We start from the raw sequence: 14,951 nt of genomic DNA, 5'->3' as shown, positions 1-14,951 counted from the left end.
CGCATATCATTGGGTCATCAGGGATTTTTCGTGGCACTCAACGCACGAAAAGGGTTTTAAAGCATTTCATTGTTTTAGTTTATGTTGCTTATTCGTTGGCTCAATTATCGGTTTCTGACTAAAATTTTAAGGTAACACTTGGAGAAATTGGCGAATATTTATTTTGCGTGAACACTTGAGCAAAATAATCGTGAGTACCATTTTTAGGCAGTTAACACCGAATTTCTCTGAACTTCGGACGGATCTCTCTATCCGTAAACTGGAGTTTGAGAGTCATTCCAGGGCAATCATTCCAAGTAGGTAGGATCAGAACGAGGAGAAGATTTGTACCGATGTTGGAACCTCGGTCCTCACTGACGGCTCCATGATGGAATCGGGAATCAGAGCGAGGGTTTTCTCTAAATCAGCAAATTATCTACCTTAAACTGCCGAATATGGCTAGTGCTTTTCAGGCAGAAGACTTTGCGATCCTGCAGGCCTGCAAAATACTTAGGACATGTGGGAACGAGGGAGATATTAACATTTTTTTTTTAATAGTCAAGCCGTGATCAAGGCTCTGATGACGCCATGGCGTAGATCCAAACTAGTCAACTCCTGTAAGGAACTAATCAAATCCCTTGGGTTTGTAGGTAACATTTCTCTGATCTGGATTCCAGGACATAGAGACAAAGAGGGTAATGAAATTGCTGTTGAGCTTGCCAGGAAGGGAACTGAATTGGCCGCAGAGAGTAAGAAGAAGAATTACTGATATTGTTTCTCAGAAAAACGCCCTAAATTTCTTCATGTTCAATTTGGGAAACCCTTCGGCCCCAGTAGAACTCATAGGACTCATAAACTCCTCCACGGCATTCAATTTTCAAACTCATAGCTGTATTTATAAGTCACTGGAAGATTGGCACACACGCAGAAAAGCTAGGTTAACCATATAAAATCTATTACAGAACCAACAGCTTTTCACAATTCAAAGATGGAGACTGTTGAGTACTTTTTGTAATTGCCCGAGTTTGGCAGCTAATCGATTAAAGTCACTAGGTGCTGTTGCAGCAAAGTAGTCATGGCCTGCCACAAGGAACTTAAACTTGTCTTGCCGAGATCGTATAGACCTTACCATTATCATTATTAGCAATTCTGTCAGTTTTGTGTCATATTCGGTTAGATTAGGTTAAGTTAGGTTAAATGGCTGCCCTTGCTCTGGGGCGCACTTGGACAAAAATTTAAAAATTTGTCCGCTCTGATAGGAGAAGGGAAAGAAGAAGCAAAGAAACCAGACATGATGAAGAGAACGAAGAAGGGGCTTTGGATGAGTGCATGACGAGCAACAGTGGCTAATTTGCGTTCGTTTAAATAGGTTTAAGCAACTGATTAATTTCACCAGACGTGTGATATTTAAACCCGCAATATTCGCAGATGTAACGAAAAAGTGGGAGGCCAGATGTTTAAACTTTTGCGCGGCGAGATCAGGGCAGCTGAAAAGAAGGCGCTTAGATGATTCCACCTCATCCACCAGACAGCTATGAGGCTATCCCAAGCCAGACTTGCTACAATTCCAAGTTTCCCGATCTACTAGACAAGGATCTCGCGACTTTGCTAGAAGGATCTCGCGACTTTGCAGCACAGCACTCGCTGAGTTAACGCGAGGCCCATCATTCCAGTAGCAGATCACAGCTTCTCAAGGGAACCCCAGTCCTCTCATTTTGCGATGAAACCGTCTCCAGGGTCTCCTGTCTAGCCAGCTCATCAGTTCAACAGTTTCTCTCTATACCGCTTTGACCGGGAACCCAAATGTATTTTCGGAAATATTGACAATGCGCTTTTACAAAAGGTTTGAGTATGGAGGATTCCAGTGCGGGTACCAAAGTCAGCGCATGAAGTAAAGTATGAAGTTCTAAGCGTTACCACTTAATTTTTATTACTTTTCAATTATTATTTAATTATTTATTTATCTATAAAATTAGTATAATAAGAATTACTTGATCTAAGCCCAAAAAAATGTTTGTCTAATTTTCAGCTTCTGGGCAATGGAATGTGGTTCCGACTCAACGATTTCCATGATTTCGATGCGAGAGCTACTGGAGCGTAACTTAAGAGGTCGATATTGCCAGAAAGCAATATTGTTGTTATTGTAGTAGCATAAACATCCCCCCTACTTGTAATTCTAATGATCATCAACGACGAGCGTGAGAGGTGCAATTGTTGGGCACGACGACGAGTTGAGGTGGACGGCTCTTCAACCATACTTTCGCGAACAGCAGCAATATTTTCTGCAGTACGAGCTGTACGAGCATGCACTGATGTTTTCACATCTCCTACAGACCCGCTTTGCTCAAACTTTTGCACAATTTTTCCGATTCACGAAGTGCGCGATATGCATTTTGATTTGAACGCCCGTTTTGATAATATGCCCCACTAACTTTAACGCGTTGCTCGATTGTGTATCTTTCAATGGTTCAAATTGAATTAGTCTGAAATTGAAAAGTATTATATGAAATGCAGAAATGAACTTGACGTTTAGGTGTGGTTCCCATTTAACAGCGGCCCTTGAAATTTAACCACCCTTTAAATTCACATCACGTCATCTCATTATATAATCTCAGCAAAAAGAATGATCAGATTGGAGGTAATTTTTCCTATAGATTTTTTTGACACGCGCGACTACTGTCAAACTAAATACATAATTCTTTTCAGTATTCCTGTGGTGCGGCCTACGGGCACGCCATAATAAAAAACTGTTTAATGCCGAAAAATGTAGACCATGGTCTCCGCAATATTTGGCTCCAAAAAGATGACGTTACTTGGCCTATGGCCCGTTAAACAATATTTTACTGCGTCGTCGTTTCGATGAGCAGTTTAGGAGCAATGCTCCCTTCTTCAACAGCTTGGGGCAGTGCAATAACTTCCCCATTACAGTGGGCCGTAGAGTGGGCCGATACAAATTTTTTTTTAGAATCGAATTCTAATAGTTCTTACACTGTTAGTTAATAAAGTGTGTGCCAAATTTTAGTCCAATTGATATCTTCTGTCGCCAGCAGGAACCTCAAATATTGAAAGTTGTACATAGGTTGCTGCTTTGGGATCCTATTTTTTTTTTTGTTTTGTTAGTTTCATTACTATTTTTTTTTTACTTTTAATTTTTTAATAATTATTTTTTTTTTTTTTTTTTTTTATTATTTTCTATTTTATTTATTTCCTTTTTAACTGGTTTTGTTCTTTTTTCATGTTTTGTAGTATTGTAAAAAAATAATACAATAAAAGGTATTTCAAGAACCTCTGCGTTTTTTAAACGTAAAGCAATAGTTCATTTCATATTTATGAAATCAGAGGGAGTATTGTGCTTTTTTGTCAAACTGAGGCATAGTTTGACGGGATGCTAAAGTACACCGAATGAATCCATCCGAGCGTCACTTCCGCATACTTGAAGCGATGCTTCCGTAACGAGTTTCACCATTCACTCCACCGCAAGTGTGTGGCATGGATATTTAGAGAACGCCCAATTCTCATACAAATTGTTGGATGATAAAATCTCCGTAAAAATTTCATTTGTTCCGTTCTTTAGAACGGGGCAGAGATTATATTTACCGAAGACCAGTTTATCATTTAGCTGTAATCATCAGCATCAAAATCGAGATTGTCGTCTTTTCGACCATCAAAATATAGTGCCTTTGGAGCAACGGCATTGACGCGCTCTTTGTGTTGTATTTCACGGCGCACTAGGCTTTTCTCGCGTCTAATTTTGTTTTTATCTGTAATGAGGTTGCGTGATTCGGAAGAGATCAAACCAACATCTTTAAATACTAAATGAACAAGAATCGCCGTTGCTCCATCACTTACGCCACATCGCTGGCCTATAACTGCAGTTTCCTGTAATCTCATACGCTTTTGAGAAGTAGAGGGGGAATCAAAACCAATAAATAAGTTCGGCTGACTAGTATCAGAATTAGAGGTGTCACTTTCTGAACCATCATTCACTTCCGAAATATAGCAGCCGAACGTAGAGCGAGAGGGATAGTTTTCTGGACCACAGAATTTTTTATTGGTAATTTGCTTGATCATCTCATCGCGGCGTCGTTGTCTTTCTATTAGTTTTTTTATTTCAGCTATGTCCACTATTCCGATATGGCCTGTACGAGCACCTCTTTGGTCTGACAGAAAAGCTTGCTCTTTTTGCAGAACTTTTTTCTCTTGGACATGGGCATGTTGTAAAATCTTGACACTTACAAGTTGAAATAGCAAAAAGTCGGGAAGCATTCGCCTTAAAGTCATCACCACGTTTTTCAAAGCAGGACTTCTATGTGCAGAATACAAACCCTGTTTGATTTCTCTGTACTTTTTATGATACTCATTTATCATGTATATTACGCGTGAATGGGGTATGGACAAAATGGTTCAGAATTTAAACTGAAATATCAAAATTTGAGGCCTCTGCTGGTGACAGAAGATATCGTTCGATTGGGCTGAAATTTGCCACACACTTTATTAGTCTAACAGTGCAACCTCTCTGCACTTCTAGAACTCGATCCTAAAAAAATTTTTTTTTTCGTTCCACTCTAATAAACAGCTCTGGTCGGCTGTAGATATCTGCCTGGTATCAAGACGACGGTTTAGTGCTACTTGGGGAGTGCCAGAATGGCATTTACCAACCTATGCCCCATTTTTGTATGTGCAGACTAAATTATCGTCCGTCTCTCTGATAATTAAAGCTATTCAAATTCTGATTGTCTATGAGTTAATTTGTATTCGAAAATTAGCAGCCACGCGCTTTAAATTTTACTAAAATAAACGCGGGTAAAAATATAAAAGCCTGCCCGAACCGAGACTAGCCTCAATTACTAGTTGTTTTCTTTTTTTTAATATTTTTCAGACCTAAGTTAGTGAAATTACAGTTAGGTCTGCTTCACCTTTTCACTTAAAATATGTCTAATTTGAAACGCATTAAGAATTCAAAAATTAAAGCGCCAAAAAGGCTAAGAATTTCTTTATATTATTTTTTATTTTATTTACTTTCCCCAAATGATAATGACCTTGGCACTGACATCACCAAAATTAACCGCCTTCGATAATTACTAAACCACCTAAAATTGAATCAGAGGAAGCGATGCGAAATCAAAGTCGGCACTCGGCACATCGGATGCAATCGTAAAAATGGCCAAGACTGAGACAGTTTACTGCGCTAAATGTAACTCAAATTACAATCGGCGGCAACATTGCACATTCATACCATACAAATACCTAGACATGCACATCTTTCGTGCATAACACATACAAATAATCACACCCATACATACACACATACGAGCACACTCGAGCGAAAATTGCAAATATAAAATTAATGGCATCGAGTGACTTACGAGTGTATCGGTTGAGAGGGAATGAAAGATAGCACATCCATACATACGTACGTAGCTGTGGCATTCTGAGTATGGCAGCATTGCACCGGTGGCCGTTGCCATCGACGTTGGTTGCTATCGGTTGTCGCAATTTAAATTCCGCAATTAAGGGCACCAAAATATCTCATTTCGCTTGCTACCAATTTCAGACGAAATGTTTATCTCCGACGCAATCAGCCAATGCGCGCACACACACGCATACATACGTACATACATCGAAAACAAAAGCAGCCGCGCAACAATGTCAGTGCCCACGGCCATGTTGTTGTTGTTGCTGCTGTTCCTGCTGCTGCTGCTGAGTTGGTCGCTGCGGTTGCTTTGCCGATTTTCGATGCCAACCTGCCGTTTGCCAGTGGCTTTGGCTTTGCTGTGGTTGTTGTTGTTAAACTGCTTGTCCGCCTATCTGCAGGCTTGCCTACCGTAAACCAAGTTGCCACAGCGTGGCGCACGCGAATCGGCAATCTGTGCCACCGTCAGCGCCACACGCTCACTTTCGTAGGGGAATTGATACTCTTTGACTGTTATTTTGATTGTATTCTGATGTTGTTTTATTGTTGGTTGTTTTATTGTACTTTGTAGTGCATACAGTTGCGGGCCTGCTAAGTGAGCTGACTCTTAAAATTAAGAAAAAAATATTTACTTTTTTTAACAGTGAAAAGCAAGATTTGATAAGTCGAGCTCCCGATATTTCTAGAAAGAATTAGGAAAGAAACAGAAAAGGTAAGAACCGGCTATGTTTTAGGAACAGCAGCTTCAAGATATATCGGTCATTGAAGCAATTGAGTTTATAAAATGTATCAAAATCTGGTGCCAATATTAGGAGAGAGTTCATAGAGGGCAGCGGCCTCGAAGTTATTTATATTAAAATTATTTATGGAAGTAGTTCGGCGGCCACCAAAGCCCAATCAGTTGGTGCGTAACTAACATTCCGTAGTGCCCAGGTTTGAAACCATGGGTATCACACACCATATGATAGAAAAAGTTGTTGCTAACAACGGTCGTCCCTGGACAGGCGATGGCAAACCTTCAAGTCTTTTTGTGCCATGAAAGGGCTTCTTATAAAACCCATTTGCCGTTAGGAGGCGGCATAGAACAACATCTGGGAAATTATAAAGCGCACACCCCAAATAGGAGGAGGAGTCCGAGCAAGCACCCAATAAAGGGTATAAGTGCATAGTTTCAAGACCGGTTTAAATGGATCGGAGCGCATCTGCTTACTAATGTACGGAGCGAGGTAACCATCTATTTGAGAGCGGACATAATGTACCTGTTCTAGCGCTTCAAAAAAACATGGCAAATACCATTGATTTTTTATTATGAAACTTTCAGGCATTACTGGGTATAGTCTGAAATATTACAAAAAATATGTTCGCCAAAATTGTTCAGCAAAAAAACTAAGTGTATTCCTCTGAAATTTTAAACAAACAAATTTAACTTTTTTTCCCAAAAAAAATGTTGCAAAAAAAATTTTAATTTAAAACATTTTTCCCACAAAAATTTAGGCAAAAAAAAATTTACTTGCTTTAAAAAACTTTTACTTCTTAAAAAAAAAACAAAAATTTCATATATATTTAAAAAAAAGTAAAATTTTTTAATTATGTGTTCTACTAAAGCATTAAAAATATGTTAAAAATAATCGAAGATACTTCACTTTAAAAAACTATGCAGGAAAATTTTCCACGTTGAATATATCTCAAATTTATTTGACTTTCTTCAAAAGCTTTCCGCAAAACAAAATAACTTATTTTCTACAAAATAATTTAGTTGTTTTCCTCCAAAAATTTTCAACGAAAAAATTTAATTTTTCTCCTAAGCAATTTTTACTTATTTTCCCCAAAACAAATTGTGCAAAAAAAATTATCTTTCTTTCCTCAATAATTTTCAGCGAACAAATTTAGCTCTACTCCCCAAAAATCTTCAGCAAAAAAATTTTACTTTTTTCCCCCGCAAAATTTCAGCAAAAAAATGTAACCGTCTTTCCCCAAAATTTTTAGCAAAAAAAATTAATTTTTTTAATCCAAAAAGTCCAGCTAATAAATTTTACCTTTTCTCGCACACATTTTGAGCAAAAAAATTTACCTTTCTTTTCACAAAAATTTTCATGAAACAAATTTAACTTTCTTTCCAAAAAATTTTCAGGAATAAAAATTTAACTTTTTTACTCCAAAAATTTTCAGCAAAAAAAAATTGGTTTTTAAGAGTATATTTTATCCGAAAACATTAAAAAAATTATAAAAAATGATAAAAACAACCGCAGATACTTCACTTTAAAAAATGTATAGCAAAATTTTCCACGTTGAATAAATCTCAAAATTATTAAACTTTTTTCAAAAGTTTTCAGCGAAAAAATGTAACTTATTTTCCCCAAATAATTTTAAGCAAAAAAATTTTATTTTTCCCCAAAAAATTTTAACCAAAAAAATGTTACTTTTTCTCCCAAAAATTTCCAGTAAAAAAATTAAGCTTTTTCTCCAGAAAAATTTTCATCAAACAAATTTAAATTTTCACCCCAAAAAATTTCAGCAAAAAAAAATTTGTTTTTAAGAGTAGATATATTTTATCCTGAGGCATCAAAAAAAATTATAAAAATGTTTAAAATAACTGAAGATACTTCACTTTAAAAACTCTATAGAAAAATTTTCCACCTTGAGTAAATCTCAAAATTACAGTAGACTCGGAGTTGAGGGAACTAATTCGTGCAAGGGCTATTCCCCTCAACCCAGACTTTCCCTTCAATTGAGATTGAAATTATACATGTACTGAAGTGGGCGGATTATAAGTATGTTATTAATACTGTTGTATGTAAGGTAGAGGTACATAGTTTGTGCAGTGAGTGTATTTATTTCATATAATAAAAACATATTATTTGAAGAAGTACAATATAGTACTTTGTTTTTTCCTAGCTTCCAGTGAATTTTTCACTGCAATATCCCTGATATTGTTAAGAAAAACGATGTGTTCGAGCGAGTTGGTTTTGTGTTCGGTCCAATGGATTGCTTTGTCAAAAATTTTAATGGCTACAGCCCACTCTATTGTACACTTGTCGACGTGACTCTCGCCTTTTCACTTCTTCTTCCGCACGCATTTTTTTTCATTTGAGCTAACGTATGTTTTATCTGGCAGTAATTTCCAAAATAATCCAGTTTCGTCAGCATTGTAAACCTGGCTTTCATCCAACTGTAAATCATTTTTTTGTCGCCAAAATTTTGCCTTGAATGCTGGCACTGCTTCTTGATCAGAAGACAGTTTTTCACCGCAAATTTTCTACAATCTAATTCCAAATCTAGCCTTGAATCCATTTAGCCAGCCCGAACTTGCGTTAAAGCCACTTCCATTTCTATAAACTTTTGCATGCAGTTATATACAGTAGGTCCTGTTTTTATGCGGCTTTTTTATGCGGTTTTGAAATAGTGCGGTTTTTTTTTTAAATTACAAAATGCATGTCGACCTATCGGGAATTATACATATAAACAAGATTCTAAACCAGCTAAGCAAAAACTCATCACAGATTACATCAGAAATGCTAACCCTACAAGTATGGAACCGCCTGCATAACTATCTAGATCAGACGTGTACATTTCCTCAAGTGACGAAAGTGATTTTACGCCAAATCCTAAACGAACGCGCAACATGTGGGCATTGTCTGATTCTATTTCTGACTCAAATTTATTTTTCGATTCTGACGTTTCTTAAATAAAGATATAATTTTCAAAAATACAATATTTTGTTTATGCGATTTTATTTAATTATTTCAGATTCTTGCGGTCTATGGAACGTATCTATAGTTATAATACGGGACTAGTGCCCTTTTTTATGCGATTTTATTACATTAGTTCAGATTTATGCGGTTTTAGCACTTTTGAAACGTATCTATAGTTTTACTATAGAACTAGTAGCTTTTTTTATGCTGTTTTTTTTTTATGCTGTTTTTTTTTATGCTGTTTCTTGCGGAACGTATCTACCGCATAAAAACAGAACCTACTGTATACATATTATACAATAGGTATACCAATCATATACGCATTCTAACATAACTGTAAAATAACTGAAATTGCATAAAAATTTTGAGGTTCCTTTTACTCGGTACTTATTAGATTGGAGGTTCCCTCTACAGAGTACTCAATGAAAGAATTTTTGTGGTCCCCTCAACCGAGTAGTTCCCTCAATCCGGGGTTCCCTCAACCGCGAGTCTACTGTATTAAATTCTTATTATGCGCACTCAATTGTGGTTTGTTATTAGGGTGAATTATCTTTTCTGATAAGTTTTTTGACACACCTATACACAAAACAAGAAAAATTTGTAAATCAGTCCAAAAAATAATATTTTTTTTCTTTCCTTTTGGTGTCCAGTTTATTATGTCCGCCACTGTAATGTTCATGTGTCATGTATGTACGTCTGCATAAGTTTGCTTCAATTTCTGAGCTGACTCACAAATGCAACAACATTTTCCACTTCGATTTTTGCTAAAAACATTTGATGGTGTAATTTGTTGCTACCTGCTTTCGCACTTTTAGGTATTCTCAAACAAATGCTTACATACCCACATCCATGCACAGGGTAATTATGTATGTATGTAGATGTGAAGTATACACACACCCACACACAGAGATTGACGTAAGTGTATAATTCTACGGCAGTAGCTCATTTTCACTTCGTTTTCGGTATAATTTATGGTCGATGATGCTTTTAAGTTAATCCAACGAGAACAACAACAAAATCGAAAAAATAAAAGCATTGAACAACAAGCAACACAATTTGGCATAACAAACATACGATTGCCGACTTTTGGTTGATGTTCGGTGGAAGCAATAATGTTGCTTCAAATAATTGACGGTGTTAAGTACAGGAAATTTGCACAAAAGATTTATTTCTTTGCATATTAGGGCAATTCGATGCGGCACGGCTAAATATGAGCCAACAGCTGTTGTTGTTTTTGAAGTTAGTTTTTGTAACAGAATAAGACGTGAGATATGCATAACAGCTATCAGTACTGGGTTGCCATTATCAAAAGTGATTTTTTTTTTTTTACATTTTGAATTGAAATGAAAATATATTTGAAAGGGCACTTCACAAAGGCTATTGTGGGGTTGGTCGCTATGTGGCTCTCATAAAATATATTCAAAGCTGCCCATACCAGTGGTCATTTCCGAAAATTTGTATATGCAGCGTTATTTTCAGAAGCTAATTTAACTGCTCGTAAAGAAGTGTGGCAGTGTTTCCGTCAATAAAAATGTGCCACAAATGTGTCCATCAGGCCAAACAACAAACAAATTTGATTACAATAGATTTTGGAATAAAGTGAATTTTCATTCCGAATTTGCGTTTCATAGGTAAACAGAAGAAACATCGAAAGTTATAGCAAAGAAGATGCTCGAGATACTGCTAGAAAAGGTAGTAGCAAAAGGTCTTGGATTGCTTTGCATTTTGGTGCTGGACAGCTGACGCTAATACATAGATGAAGCGTCAGTAGCATACAAAGTTAGACAGAGACATTTCCCGTAATTTTATATTTGCAGATCTTATTTACGACTTGCTGGCCAAGGCATACCTAAATTACAGAAGTGTCATAGTGCAGCGATTAAAGCTCTAGTCGCTCTGCAAGCTAGACCATATCATTCGACTGGTTTCGTACCAATGCTCTATCGCTGAGAACATTTGGTATGGAGATTGCTAAGATAATCACCGAGAAATAGGAGGATCTACTCTGGGTTCTTTCTAGTGATAAATCAGATTCTCATTCAACTCGGGAAAGCGGACCGAAACTGACGGCATATGATGTCGTCTTGCATGTTATCATCTCAGGCAAGTGTCCGCAAACGATGAATGAAATACTCATGAGTCCGCTTAGACAGATCTACAAGTGGTCGGAAATGATCGGGCTGGACGTAAATCCATACAAGACGTAGTACTCTTTACAAGGAAGTACAAGCCTCCAAACTGATCACCTCGTAGGCTTGGAAGAGTTGAGTTGACACTAAAAACATTGAGTAAATATCATTGGCGGCCCCCGTAGTCGAATGGATTGGTGCGTGACTACCATTCGGAATTCACAGAGAGAACGTGGGTACGAATATCGGTGAAACACCAAAACGAAGCAAAAGTTTTTTCACATTGCGGTCACCCCTCTGCAGCCAATGGCAAACCTCCGCGTTTATTTCTGCCATAAAAAGCTACTCATAAAAATTATCTGCCATTCGGAGTCGGCTAGAAACTATAGGTCCCTCCATTTGTGGAACAACATCAAGACGGTCATGCGTGAAGTCCGTATTGTTGTACGAAAGCGAAGTATGGCTGGTCTCTAACACCATCACACAGAGGCTACACTCTTGCATCAACAAATGCCTCCGCATCGTCTGCAGAATATTCTTGCCAACACCATCAGTAACGACGCACTGTGAATATTAACGAACGAGGAACCCATTCTTAGGCAAATCAAACGCAGAAAATGGCGTGTGGATAGATCACACGTTGAGAAAACTACCAGATAGCATCTCGAGAATGGCACTGGACTGGAACCCGCGAAGAAGCAGAGGTCGCGGTCGACCAAAAAACACTTGGAGAAGGTCGATGTTGCGCGAACTAGCAGATGCCGACACCTCATGGGACGGTGCAAAAACATCAGCACAGGACCGTGCACGATGAAAGAGTCTTGTCGAGGGCCGATGCTCCCGAGAGGAGTGAACAAGGAAAAAAATAAATATCTAGGCATAGTTGTGTATAGGAAACCGTAATGGAGATTAAATGTGGAAGAAAGAGCAAAGAAAGGTTCTGATGTTATTGCAGAAGGATGCTCGGTAAAACTTGAGGCGTGCGATAAATTGACTTGCATTAAAATATTGGAAAGCGTGCAAAGGATTGTAGGAATACGTGTAACCGGCACTGTGAGCACAACTCCAATAATGGCAATAGAAAGAATTCTCAACTGGCAGCCAAGCAACCTGGTAGTAAGATGCTCAGCGGAAATGTCTGCTCTAAGACTGATGATTTTGCGACAATTATCACAGATGCTTTCTGGTGACAGCAACATTCTGGTTACAAACGGAAGGTTAGGCTACGTAATTCCGCAAGTTAAATTTGGCAAAAAGCCTAGCGTCTTTATAGAGCAAAATCGAAGGCAGATGGGTCAAAAACGGTGGGAAGGGTAGGATCGGCTGTCTTTTGTGTGCAATTTGATCTTCAAAAGTCTTTCAGACTCCCAAATTTCAAGCTGAAATGTATGCTGCAGCAAAAGCAGCTGAATTGGCTGTGTGATTAACTCCTCCTAATAATCGGACTAACATTTTCATTGATAGTCAAGAGGATACTGAAGCAATTATGGCTCCTTGGACCAACTCGGAATGTATTCTACAATGCAGATCCGAAACGGATGAACTTTATGCAAATGGCCAGGTCAGCATTTACTAGATACCAGGACACAAAGGAATAGAAGTAAATGATCGAGCCGATGAGCTTGCAAGGGCAGGCATTCGCTTGCCGAGATTGAGCGCCTGGACATGCCCTCATCACTCTACTTTCTGAAAACGGGACTAAACGGACTAAGGACTTGGTATACGAAATTCACAAACTAAGAAAAGACTGAAAACTATTGGTTGAAGTACAAACAGGACATTGTCTCACCTACCAGCAGAAATGGGATTAGTCGAGAGCGATGCGTGTAACACATGCAAAGAAGCGAATTCTAGGGTACTTTGGAGCATTTATTGCGCCACTGCCCTGCTCTTTTATTGAATTCTGCCACCAGTCTTCTCCAGATATTCTTGGCTCTTTGCTTTCGCGAAAGGGAGATTTTCAGCAAGTCAATCGATGCCTTGCAAATCTTTCTGCAGAAATAATGTGGTTCTCTTGTACAAGGTGGCGCAAAATTAATTATTCAATATTGTTTTTGAATAATTTTTTACTATTGTAAATAAAAAAAAATGATTTTGAGCTATGGAAATTTAGCTTATCCCTCCGTTGGGCACCTGGGTCTGACCAGTCGTTTCTGGTGTTAAGACTTTGGACTTAAATTTAACATATTTCTATTCTAGCTGATGACTTGAGCTTCCAGGTAACTTCCTAGAATATAATTTTCTTTTGATTTATAGATATAACATCTTGAAAAGGATCCTCGAACAGGACGAAAAAGACCAGACCCGGGTGCCCAACCGAATGTTAAAAAAAGGTGTTCAACGAAGTTGACTACGATGCCATTTGCAAAAATTTTAAGCCTTCCGATAGGGTGATTTTTTAACAACCCGAGAACTTAAAATGAAGATACAAAACCGAAATATTGTTGGAATAATTTTTTTTGTTTTATTATTGTACAATCTAGTAGAGCATTGCAGGACATTTATTTTTTGGTTATAAATATGAAGTCTGCCGTGGCTACGAGTTGCAGGGTCCATTCCATCAGTCCAATTTTTGGCTACTTTTTCTAATAAGTCCGGCAGTATGGCATAATTTTTTTTTTTCTTAATTTGCGCTTACATCTTTTGTGGGTGTTTGACCGAGCTCCTCCTCCAATTTGAGGCGCGCGTCTGGTTGTTGTTCCACAAATTGATGGTATAGCATCAATGGTGGCTTGAATATTGGCCTCCAATGCTTGAAGAGTTGCTGGTTTGTCGGCATAAGCCAATGACTAGCGTAGTCCCATAAAAAGTAAACCAAAGGTGTTAAATCGCACGAACGAGGGGCCAGTGAACAGGCCGACTTCTGGAGAAAAAGTTGTGACCAAATTGATTTTGCAATAAATCGATTTCTAAGCGCGCTGTATGGCAGATGCTCTAAGAACTTCGCGAACAAATTTATTTTTTTTTTTTTTCAAAGTAAATTTCTGCAATTTGGAGGCGTTGTTTTGGCGTTAAACGATTTTTGATGACTTGCCAAGCCTTAGTAAACAGAGTTTACTATTCAACACAGTTTGCCCTTCTCAGCTGTCAAACCAGAACTATAGTTACCGATAGTTGTCGGGCAGCTAAAAAAACACCCGATATAAGGTGAGCCGCGCAAAAGAAGTTTGCCTAAGCAAAAATAGTGTCCTTTTTCGTTACTTTCAAACTCGTGACATTATTTTCGCTGCTAAACTGTGCAGTCTTCTTTCATTCATCCTTTGATAGCTTCAAAGACAAACACAATTTGCAATTAAACATTTTTGCTTCTATGTGAATTTTTCTCCATCAACAGCCTTGTGAGTAACTTTTTAAGCCCAAACTTAACCTTTTGTCTTTAGGCTTTTCGTAACGTCCTGCCACCCGCACGCATTTCGGTCGAATTCAATGTTTGTTTGCGGACCAATCATCATTTTCGTATTTACTTTCGGACTAGCTTGTGACTTTTTTTTGTTTTCTGAGTATTTGTGTTGTTTATGCTTGTGTGTGTATGGGCATATGCACATTAGATGTGCGTTTGAATGTTCCTGCATGCAGTGGTCATCTGGACTGTTGGGCACGTGTGACTGGAATGTTTGCTTTGGTGTCAGAGAAAATGATTCGTTCATTCGATTTTAAGATCATTTTTCCTTTGTGACAAATATTTTGTGTCTACAAAGAGTTCACATTGTGCATTAGGGTGGGTATGTTGTATATAAA

The sequence above is a fragment of the Anastrepha ludens genome, chromosome 5 (assembly GCF_028408465.1).
Source record: "Anastrepha ludens isolate Willacy chromosome 5, idAnaLude1.1, whole genome shotgun sequence".
NCBI classification, from domain to species: domain Eukaryota; kingdom Metazoa; phylum Arthropoda; class Insecta; order Diptera; family Tephritidae; genus Anastrepha; species Anastrepha ludens.
The sequence above is the reverse complement of the archived record's forward strand: the minus strand, read 5'-3'. Positions refer to the sequence as shown.